The sequence below is a fragment of the Triticum dicoccoides genome, chromosome 6B, assembly GCF_002162155.2.
Source record: "Triticum dicoccoides isolate Atlit2015 ecotype Zavitan chromosome 6B, WEW_v2.0, whole genome shotgun sequence".
NCBI classification, from domain to species: Eukaryota; Viridiplantae; Streptophyta; class Magnoliopsida; order Poales; family Poaceae; genus Triticum; species Triticum dicoccoides.
The window spans coordinates 197,885,686-197,896,038 of record NC_041391.1 but is presented as its reverse complement, the minus strand read 5'-3'; positions in this window follow the sequence as shown (position 1 = coordinate 197,896,038).

Below are 10,353 nucleotides of genomic sequence, written 5' to 3'. Positions count from 1 at the left end.
GGTCGGAGGTAGGATGGTAATCCCAGGTGTCCCAAATAGTGGGCGGGAGCGATTTCGGCCGCGCGCATGTGTGCTTAGGCGGCCATTGTGTATGAATGTTTTTCGGAGGCGGTTGCGTGGCATCTAGATGAAGCTACAAACCTACCCCGGTTTAGACCTTTGGACGTCGGGCCGGTAGGTTTCACGGGTCGGAGTTATTAGAAAAGTAATTTCCTTGTACTACCAAACATTGGTCTCACGCGGTTTCGGGTGAGTAGAGGCTCTTTTGGCGCTTCATTTGAAATTTTGAAGCACGAGCATTCACGTTTAGAGTACTCTTGAACTATGAGGATTGACCTAAATAGACAATGTTATATTTGACCTTGTATGTTTGAAAACCTCATTAAATTATCCGCTTCTTTTTGAAATTTTGACACTTGAAAATCCTATAACTACGATTATTTTGGAATGGAGGAGCTAAATTTGAATCTATTTTGTACACGACTACATATGCTATTATGTACAAAATCAGAGCAAAGATTGGTGTCCCCATAATTTAGATATGGTTTACAAATGCCATGATATCAAATTCAAATAATTGAATGGACTTCATGTTGAATTCGATTTTTTTAAACCACCTTAAGTTGAATTCAAATGTATGCTAGTTCATAGGTAGCTATTTATAATGTCCATTGTGTAACTTTCGTATGTATAATGTGCTTTACACACACAACATGAACTATACTCACATTTATATTCGATTGCTAAAGCGATGCATTGTCTGGAGTTCAAAATACTAACTATGTGGATCAGTTGTGTCGAATAATAACATAGACATGCTCAAATTCGATAGAATCTAGATGTCTGATGGATCAATGACCGCTCCTTACGCGAATTGCAAATATAATTGATCCCATCCTAATATTTGGATACAATTTATATCTTTAATGAATGTGTAGAGCAGTCTTTTACGTGTAGTTTCACTCTCCATCAGTGGTCTCTCACATATGCTCACACACTCTCTCCCGAGGTGTCTTTCTCGCACACATGCTCTAGATATAACCCTCCCTCCCTCTCGTAACCATTTACAACTGTTTTCACTAACCTTTATCACAAGCACTCTTCCTCTCGCAAACATACACACGCACAATCCTCATCGACCCTTTCTATATACATGGACCTGCCTACGCGTCTCATGTACGCACATTATCTTTACGCCTGTCTCTCACGCATTGTCTCACACCTCTCTTCCTAATCGACGAGTATGATTCTAGCAGAGCATTCTGTAGGATGCCCCTTAAAGTTAGGTTGGATGAATAGTAATATCAGAGATAAAGGGGTTACCTTAGTCCGAGAACCTAGGGTTACAAATCCTAGCCGGCTTTGTCAGTGGACACAGAGTCCTTCACAATTCTGCTATCTTTGTCTTGTACGACTAGTCATCCATGGGTGTTCCTAAATGCGTCATGGGCCGACCAATGTGGCGCAGGACGGAACCGAACGAAGGGCCTCACCTCGACCCACCGGACCTCACGCGGTGACACACCCTCTGCCCCAACGTCTCATTATCTTCTCACACCCACACATACCAACACAAACACCACACACACACAGAAAATTTCTCCTGGTGCCTCTGTTCCCTCCCCCCTTGCATATAAACACTCAAGGGAATGGAATCTCTTGTCGTGATGTCATATTCGTCTCTCTCTTTAGACCACTCTCATTTCTCGTGCTATCTCTCCCATGCCCCCCCCCCCCGTCGGCCCCTCTATCCATGCCTCTCTTGAATACGTAATACACACACATACCTCTCTAGGCCCCGCCAAATGCATCAACTACACATTCACACATGTTACATCACGTACCCCATTGATCTAAAAAGCCCTCTCTTCACGTTTATTTCGCATACAACATTCCTTTTTAATAAAGTGTGGACAAAAAATTATTTTAGAGTTTCTACATATATACAACATTACAAAGTTATATGGAGGAGCACGAATGCTAATTTGCATTGCATGGTGCCCACAATGATATTTATTCCGCACTGTGAATTTGTATATTTTTATACTATATACAAAGTTAGTCATAATAAAGAGAAACGAAGAGCATCTCTCTCTCCATCGCATACCCCCCTGTACACCCCTTTCACGTATGCACACAAAACTATCTCGAGGTCCTCTAAAAGTAAGCGCCCAGAAAATTCACGCACGTTTCATCTTTCTCTCGCAATATATGCAATGACGATCATTGTATTTGAAGCGAAAGCACGATACGTACATTGGACTTCAAAATCCACTCATTACGATTACCATTCAAGTTTAGTGGTTATTATATAATCACGGGCTCACCGTACAACTCTGTATTTGCTCATGACATGACTAGTTGACCAGTTAAACGCTCCACGTGGCACCTCTAGTGTTGCATCACATTATCTCACTACCATCGTGCCCACATGTCGACTTGTATCTACTCTACATCTACACTCTTATAAAATACATAAAATACACTATTATAAAAAACAGAGTTGGTGATGATGGTGTGCCTGCCATCCTGCAATATAGGCCGTCCGATTTATATCTGACCGATAGGAAAGAAACTATGGCAATTTTGCAAAAGGTACCCACACACCTCTCCATATTTGCAAATAAGGCCTTCCCTCGTTCATCCTTTTCTCTCACAAGATAAACAAGTCATACAAATGCATCTTGATATTACGTGCAACGCACGGGCATCTTGCTAGTAAGAATGAAAACAAATGACAAAAAATATATTTGGACGGTGGTTCGAAGTCATGACCGCGGGCACAGCGGACAGGGTGGCCTTGTATTGGTATGTTGAGCCATCTATTTTAACACACAAGAGCTGGTGTGGTGATTATACACACACGCACGCATGCACACGAACTGCATCCACGCAACACTCACACAAACACATGCACCCACACACACACACGCAACACTCACACGTACACACGCAGCCACGCATGCACGCAACACTCACACGCACACACGCACGCATGCATGCACACACCAGTACACCACATGACCAACACACACTCTCACGCTCAAGTGCTCAACCTACATGTGCATGCGCACACATCAGGCCCTAACAGACACATACACAACTAGGTGATTCCCACGCACGGGTTGGAGCCTTGTCGCGCCTGCGTAAATTTGTGTTTATCTGACATTTTCCCTATGTGAACTGATAGGTGGGACCCACAAGGAACGTGGTCAATTTAACTAGTCAACATGGCGCCACGCAGACTATTTGGCCGGTCAACAGAGTGCAATCCGATGATGAACTGTGAGCAAGTGACCGTATAATCACCGCAAAATGTATATAGTGACTGTAATCAGCTTATTCTGAAGTTCGGTGACCGTATTACACTTTTCTCTCTATAGGCCCTCCAAAACTACATCTCTACACGTTCCCGCATGTTACATCTAACAACTATGCAATACAGCACTACTACTACACTCTAACACAATAAATCATATGTGTTTTTAGTTTTACTAGATATGATATTGTTACTTATAATTATTCAGTTTGCATACATTAAAACTGCCTTTGAAATGTATGGCCAGTATCATCTACCGCGCGGGAAAAATCCCACCCTTTCCTGTTTAATCGGGTTTGTATCGATGGATCGCGCGAAACAGCAAAACTATAGTACTATACAGTACAAGTGACAGTTCACTGGGCCGTCATGTCGTCTACTCCTCCGCCGTAAGAGTGGAGCGCTTGCTTTCATAAATCTTCTAGTCCCTTTCGCCGACATGTGGGACATCAAGCTACCGGGTCCACGTGCCATACCGGAATACAGTGCAGAGCAGCCGGGGTGAAGCACCCCAGTCATGGCGCCGGCGTAGTAATGAGCAATGAGGCGTCAAATCACAAAGCTACACCTTTCCCGCAGTTAAGTTGGAGGGATGAAGTAATAATGCTAAAAAAAGAAGTTGGAGGGACGAAGCAACCAGCATTTCACTCGTTGCTGAATCCGCTTCTCCCTCATCTTCTTCAACTTAACCACCTGTTGCTTCTGCCGTTGTTCTGCCTCATGTGGGACGCGGATCGGCTTGGTAAATCACTGACACGTGGGACTGCATGTTAGCAAACCGCCAGGACAACGTCCTCCAAAAATAAGAAGCCTAATCCTAGATTTACAAAGGGCTACGTAGCTGCTACGTATACTTTCCATCTAATCTATATATGCCCCCCTGATTTTCAGGTGGGGTGGGCCTAATCCTCTCCTTTAATCCAATCAAATAGTCCCACATCACATCAATTCGTAACTTTACGTAAACCATTACATGGATGTAGCATTGCTCAAATAAGAAACCTCCCCTGCCATCCGCGCGGCAAAATGACCTCCTTTTTACTAATCTTGATTCTATAATTTTTTAGATCCATATAATTGAGATTTGTATAGATAGCACACAGGAGCAAAACCAAGTTGTACGGTTAAGGGCATCCACAATGTGTAGCCAAATGTGAAAATAGCTTTTGGCATCGTGGGAACCATTGTGGACGGTGTTGCCAAAGCCAAAAAGATGGAACCGAAGCTCCTTGATTGATTGATTGTAGGAATAGAAAAATGCAACGTATCTCCTCTTTCTCCCATGCTTGGACGCATGTAGTACAGTATAGAGCACAGAGTCTACTCCCCTGTCCCTTCTATCACAAATCACAAAGCATTGAGGCGTCAAATCACAAAAGCACGGACGAAGCAACCATCATTTCACTCTTAGCTGACTCCGCTTCTCCATCGTCTTCTTCGAGAAACCATCTCACCGCACTAGTACTCCTAGTAGTACTAGTAAAGGACTTCCTGGATGCAAATAAGGCAGTTGTCTCAGCTTGCAGGCGGCACTTGCGAACGACTTACCATGGTCTCCCTCAATGGTGTTCTCCGTCGAACGCACTTCACCAAACCACAAAAAAAAGATATCGTCGACGTCACCGCAATGGGGAAGGAAGTCAAATATAGTTACTACCTCCATTTTTTGTACACAAGGCCAGTAATATCAAAATTACAATTTGCAAAGGGCCACTAACACTAATCGAGGCAAAATTGATGGGGTTAGCAACCAAGGACATTAATATCCCCTGCATGCATGCGGAAGTGAGAAGGTTGGTTTGCATGGCGCTGCATTAATCAAGCGATGAGGAGTGAGATGGTTAGCTCTTTGGTCTTTGGAGAAAAAAATACGCATTAATTGACACGTGAAACAAGGATTTGTATCGAGTAAATCCCGCGAAGGAAAACCCCGCCTTTCTTTTTTAACACTAGTACTCCTAGTACGTACGTACTTATCCTATTTGGGTCTAGGCCTTGCATTGCCAAATTTCGCCACACATTTTTGCCAAGCTTTCCTAAAGTTTTCAAAATGAGAAGGAGGTACACTTATGCACGGCTGTCGCGGTCACACCGCACCCTCACACGGTCGCTCCTGCATGCCGCGGTCGCACCGCACCCTCACACGGTCGCTTCTGCACGCCGCAAACCCAACCAAGGGAACGCACCCTCACTGACACATGTTGTCGCATGTGAACAAACCAAACTCAGCCATCCTATCGCCGACACATAATTTTCATTCATAGAGTATGTTTATCCAACCGCATGTTGGGGAGTATTCGTACGGCCCGTGCGGTGGTCTGTTGGGCAAGAAGAAGAGGTGAGGAAGAAGGAAAGAAGGGTTAGGAGACGTAGGATATTCATCCAACCGCCTGAAATGGTAGACTGACCCAAGTCAGGCGACTTGCATCACAAATATATGTTTTTACACAGCAAAAGATCCATAAAAACAACAACATAAAGAAAAACTATCACTGCTCGCGGAAAGAGACGGCCTCGTCGTCTTTGGCTGCCTGTGCGAACCAGCCATCGCTGCCGACGTGTGTCTCCGCATCGTGGTTGTCCTCGGACTCCAGCTACTCGTTCAAGCGGAGCGTGCGGGCGCTCTGCACGGACGAGAGCACAGCCCGATTCAAGTCGAGGATGTCCGGTTCCGCCTGTAGGAGGGCCTCGATGGCAGCGCCATCCACGCGCTCCGCGTCGAGTCGAGGCTCCGCTGTCCGGTTCAAGTCCAGGACGTCCGGTTCCGCCTGCAGGAGGGCGTCGATGAGAGCGGCACCCGCACGCTCTACATCGAGTCGAGCCTCTGCCGCCCGGTTCAAGTCCAGGACATCCGGTTCCGCTTGTAGGAGGGCCTCGATGGCAGTGGCATCAGCGCGCTCCGCCTCAAGTTGAGCCTCCGCCGCCCGGTTCACATCCACGACATCCGGTTCCGCCTGCAGGAGAGCCTCGATGGTAGCGGCATGCGCGCGCTCCGCGCCGAGTTGAGCCTCTTCCTCCCGGTCCTCCTTTAGTATTTCCATGTTGAACCGCTGGTCCGCCTGCACCGTGGGGGACTCGGACGCTGGCACGAAGTCGACGTCCATCGTCTCATACCCATCGGGGGCCTTCTGCGCCGTGACCTCCACCATGAACATTGGATCGGCTTCCTCCTTCTCGTAGCTTGGCTCCAGAGAACTCGGGGATTGGCCCGCCGCAAAGCGAGCTTGAGAACGGAAGTCTGTGACACCGACCGCCGCCGCGATTTCTGCGCGGCGCTCCGGCGTTAGCATCTTGTAGTAAGTGATCTTGTGGTGCACCATGGCTTTCCGGTGAACTAGGGGACGCTTGATGCAGGCTAGGGGATTGAAAGGTGGGGGAATGGGCTGGAGATTTGGTGTGGTTTTAGGGCAGTGGCTGGCGTAGGCCGAGCAGCGAAAGTTCTGGTGTGAATAGTGGTTCCGATGACGATCAGTCAATCGGTTTTGAATGTACATCGCTCTTGTCGCGTTCGCGTTGCAGCCCGGCATGGTGGATCCTCCACGTCGCTCACCGAATGGAACGCGCTTCGTCTTGCATTTTCGCTCGCTTGTGGGGCCGCAGTTGAGAGCAAACCGACGTCCCTCCCCCTCCCCCGCCCACATCATTTATTATACCACCCTCCGTTTTATGTGGAGTAAATAAAAACAGAGGGAGTATACTACGGATGAGGATCCCCTGACGTGGCCGAACCCATTGAGTAACTGACATGCGGGGCCTAGCAAGCATGGGGTCTGCCAGTAAGTGACCGAAAGGGAGGGTAAGGCAGGGATACCTACGTCAGAGGATCCACTTCTACTATACTACTTTGACCAAATGTTAGAGTAATAATATATGACATGCAACTTACACAAATGTTAGAGTAATAATATATGACATGCAACTTAAACAAAGCATACAGGGTCTAATGCGTTTTTCGAGGCTAACTTTGACCAAATGTTAGAGTAATAATATATGACATGCAACTTACACAAAGCATACGGTCAAATTTGTATCTGAAAGGAGTTTCCAATGATATAATTTTCACATTATACATCTCATGTACTATTAATCTTGTCAATAGTCAAATTGGAAACCATCTCGAGTACAAATCTAGGAGTACGTACGAATCTAACAATATTGATTGGGCGTTGTTGAATGTTGATACCTTTTTGATCAAAGTAGAGATACTTTGACTACACATAAAACTTATATGTAAACTAGAAAGGATAGGAGGGATTATATTGTACGTTCCAAAACGAAACGAACATTGAATACCCTTTATATATGATTTGCGGATGCTATGATCACCGGTTCAAAATTTTGAATCTTCCTTAGGTATCACGTGCCCCCACTCGTTCCCTGTCGATTTCATCTCGGGGTCCGGAGATCTATTGAAAGAGGGCTAGGGTGGGTACATGCGAATGATACTCGGCGGAATGTTCAAATGAGGCATGCAGGAGGATGGACTCGACTGGAGGGCGACATGATCGATGGAGAAGAGGGTTGGAGAGGAATGATAAATAAGCAAATGCCACATGATTATACTTGAACGGCTCAAATAAACAATAAGTTGTCTCGCTTGGCCTACATAGTGAAAGGCCTAATGTGCAACACGGAGCACTGACGCTCGAATATGGCCGGAAAAACAGGGAAACCGACATGTGGGGCACACCCGTCGGGACGACGTAGCGCAGACTAGTCCAATGGAGGAGCTGGCCCACAACCTCCTCGCCACCGACAACCGTTCATGTGGGTCATTGGGGCCAACAACGGGGCGCAGCTCCAGCATCGCCTATGGACACGGCGACCGCGGTGAGCGACATGGTCATATCTTTGCTAGACACACTCGGTTTTAGTGTGCCGATGGTGGCGTTTGGTTTGTGCCCAAGGTTGCCCCATCAAAGCATTGGGTAGCCAAAATTTTGGTTGAGGTATTGGTTGCCCATGATATGGCCGACATTGGCAAGAAAAATGAACTAGAGTTGGCTAGAGTTCATTGGCATGCCAAAGAAATGGCAGCCATCCAAACAAAGACCAATCTTTGGGTCATACCAAAATTTTGGTTGAGGTATTGGTTGCCCATAATTTGGCCGACATTGGCAAGAAAAATGAACTAGAGTTGGCTAGAGTTCATTGGCATGCCAAAAAAATGGCAACCATCCAAACAATGACCAATCTTTGGGTCATGACCAAAATTTTGGTAAGGTGCACTTTGGCCACAATCCAAACACACCCAAACACCCGGCTCGTCGAGGATGCACGGGGCACCGCGACGTGTCCGCGGAGTGGTGTAGCACGGCCAACTGCATCCTCTGGACCTGAAACCATGCCGGGTCGTCTTGCTTTTTCAATGACATGCGGGGATCGCATGTGAGCAAAGGGCATCTCCAACATTGCCACGACCGCAGCTGACTACCCTGGCACACCAAAACCCTCGTCCCTCGCGCCAACGCGTGGTGCGTTCCCAGCCGGCGCTAGCTGCCCGCATTCATGCCGTCCTTTCATATGTCGTTGTTAAGAGGCTCGGTGCCCGAGGAACCAACTCCGGCGACTTAATGACGCACCCGAACGGTTGGCCTCACTGGAATGCGCTACTTAAAGCGGAAATGCCCAGCTAATCTCCACAGCATAGCGCATCATCCTCCTACCTGGCACCACATCCGCCATGACCGCAAGTGTGAACGCTCTACGGGAGAGCTTGTCTTCGGGGATGAAGCTCGAGGTCGCCGCTCTTGCTCAAGTCGCCTCTCACGACGCAATAGCAGCATAGCCGGACGCGGACGCGACCGCACAAGCGGTGGCCACGCTGGCGGCCGACGACGGGAGCACCGTCAGCCACGCGTCCTACTTGCTGCCATCCAACGTCCGGCACCGCCGAGGTCGGGGACTCCTCCAAGGATGAGTAGGGAATAGGAGGCGGCAGGGCATGGTGTGCCAACTGGTCGGTCCGTATCCCGTGTTCTACTCTTTCTCGCCGGAGACCGCACCTTCACTTCACGGGTCTTGAACCCCGCCCATGTACATAGAGATCGCAGATGGAGGATGTTGGTCGCAGCCGTAGAATAGGTTTAGGGTCGGGTTTCTTTTATTTTTCTGTCCTATAAAAGTTCGAAATGTAATGAAAATCTGCCGTGTTTGCATTAATCTCGGCCGGTGTATATGAACTTTCACAATAATATACATATTGTAGGAGTACTAGCAAGATGCCCGTGCGTTGCACGGAAGATCAAGATCTTGTGGGAGAAAAGGATGAACGAGGGAAAGCCTTATCTGCAAATGTGGAGAGGAGTGTGGGTAAATTGTCATAGTTTCCTTCATATCCGTTAGATATAGATCGGACGGCCTATATTGCAGGATGACAGGCACACCATCATCACCAACTCTGCTTTTTATTGAACCGGGACAAATCTAACATGCGAAGTAAAATAAACACATAGGGTCTATACATACACAAATTATCTTAGGCACTCCAATAGTATGTCCACTACACATTCACGTATTTCACATCTTTCTACATCTACGGGAACCTACGAAAGGGTTAACGTAAATTGCCTCTCTCTCTCTCTCCTCCCCTGATTTTCATGGTGGTGGAACCCTCCCTCCCCCCAATCTACAATTAATAGCTCACATGTTTCACATTACGTTAATTACGTAACTGGGATTACGTAGGTGTAGCATTACTCGTCCTAAAAAATCCAACTAAGCCAACCTCCCAGCATATCATGCGGGAAAAGACCCGGCCGCACCGTTTTAGTCGGGATTACCGGATTACTAGTAGTAGTATTGATGGATCGCACGAAGCAACAAATTATTTTTGAGGGGGCGAAGCACCTAGTTTAAAAGGAAAAAAAGGCGGTACACTCACAGCACTCCTGTCGCGGTCGCATTGCACCCCACACACGTTCGGTCCTACACACGGCTCACGCAAACAGAACGCGCTTCGGCTTGCCTCTTCACTGACACGTGGGATTGCACTTGGAGAAACTGACCATGCGCCAAACTCCCCCCGCCCACCG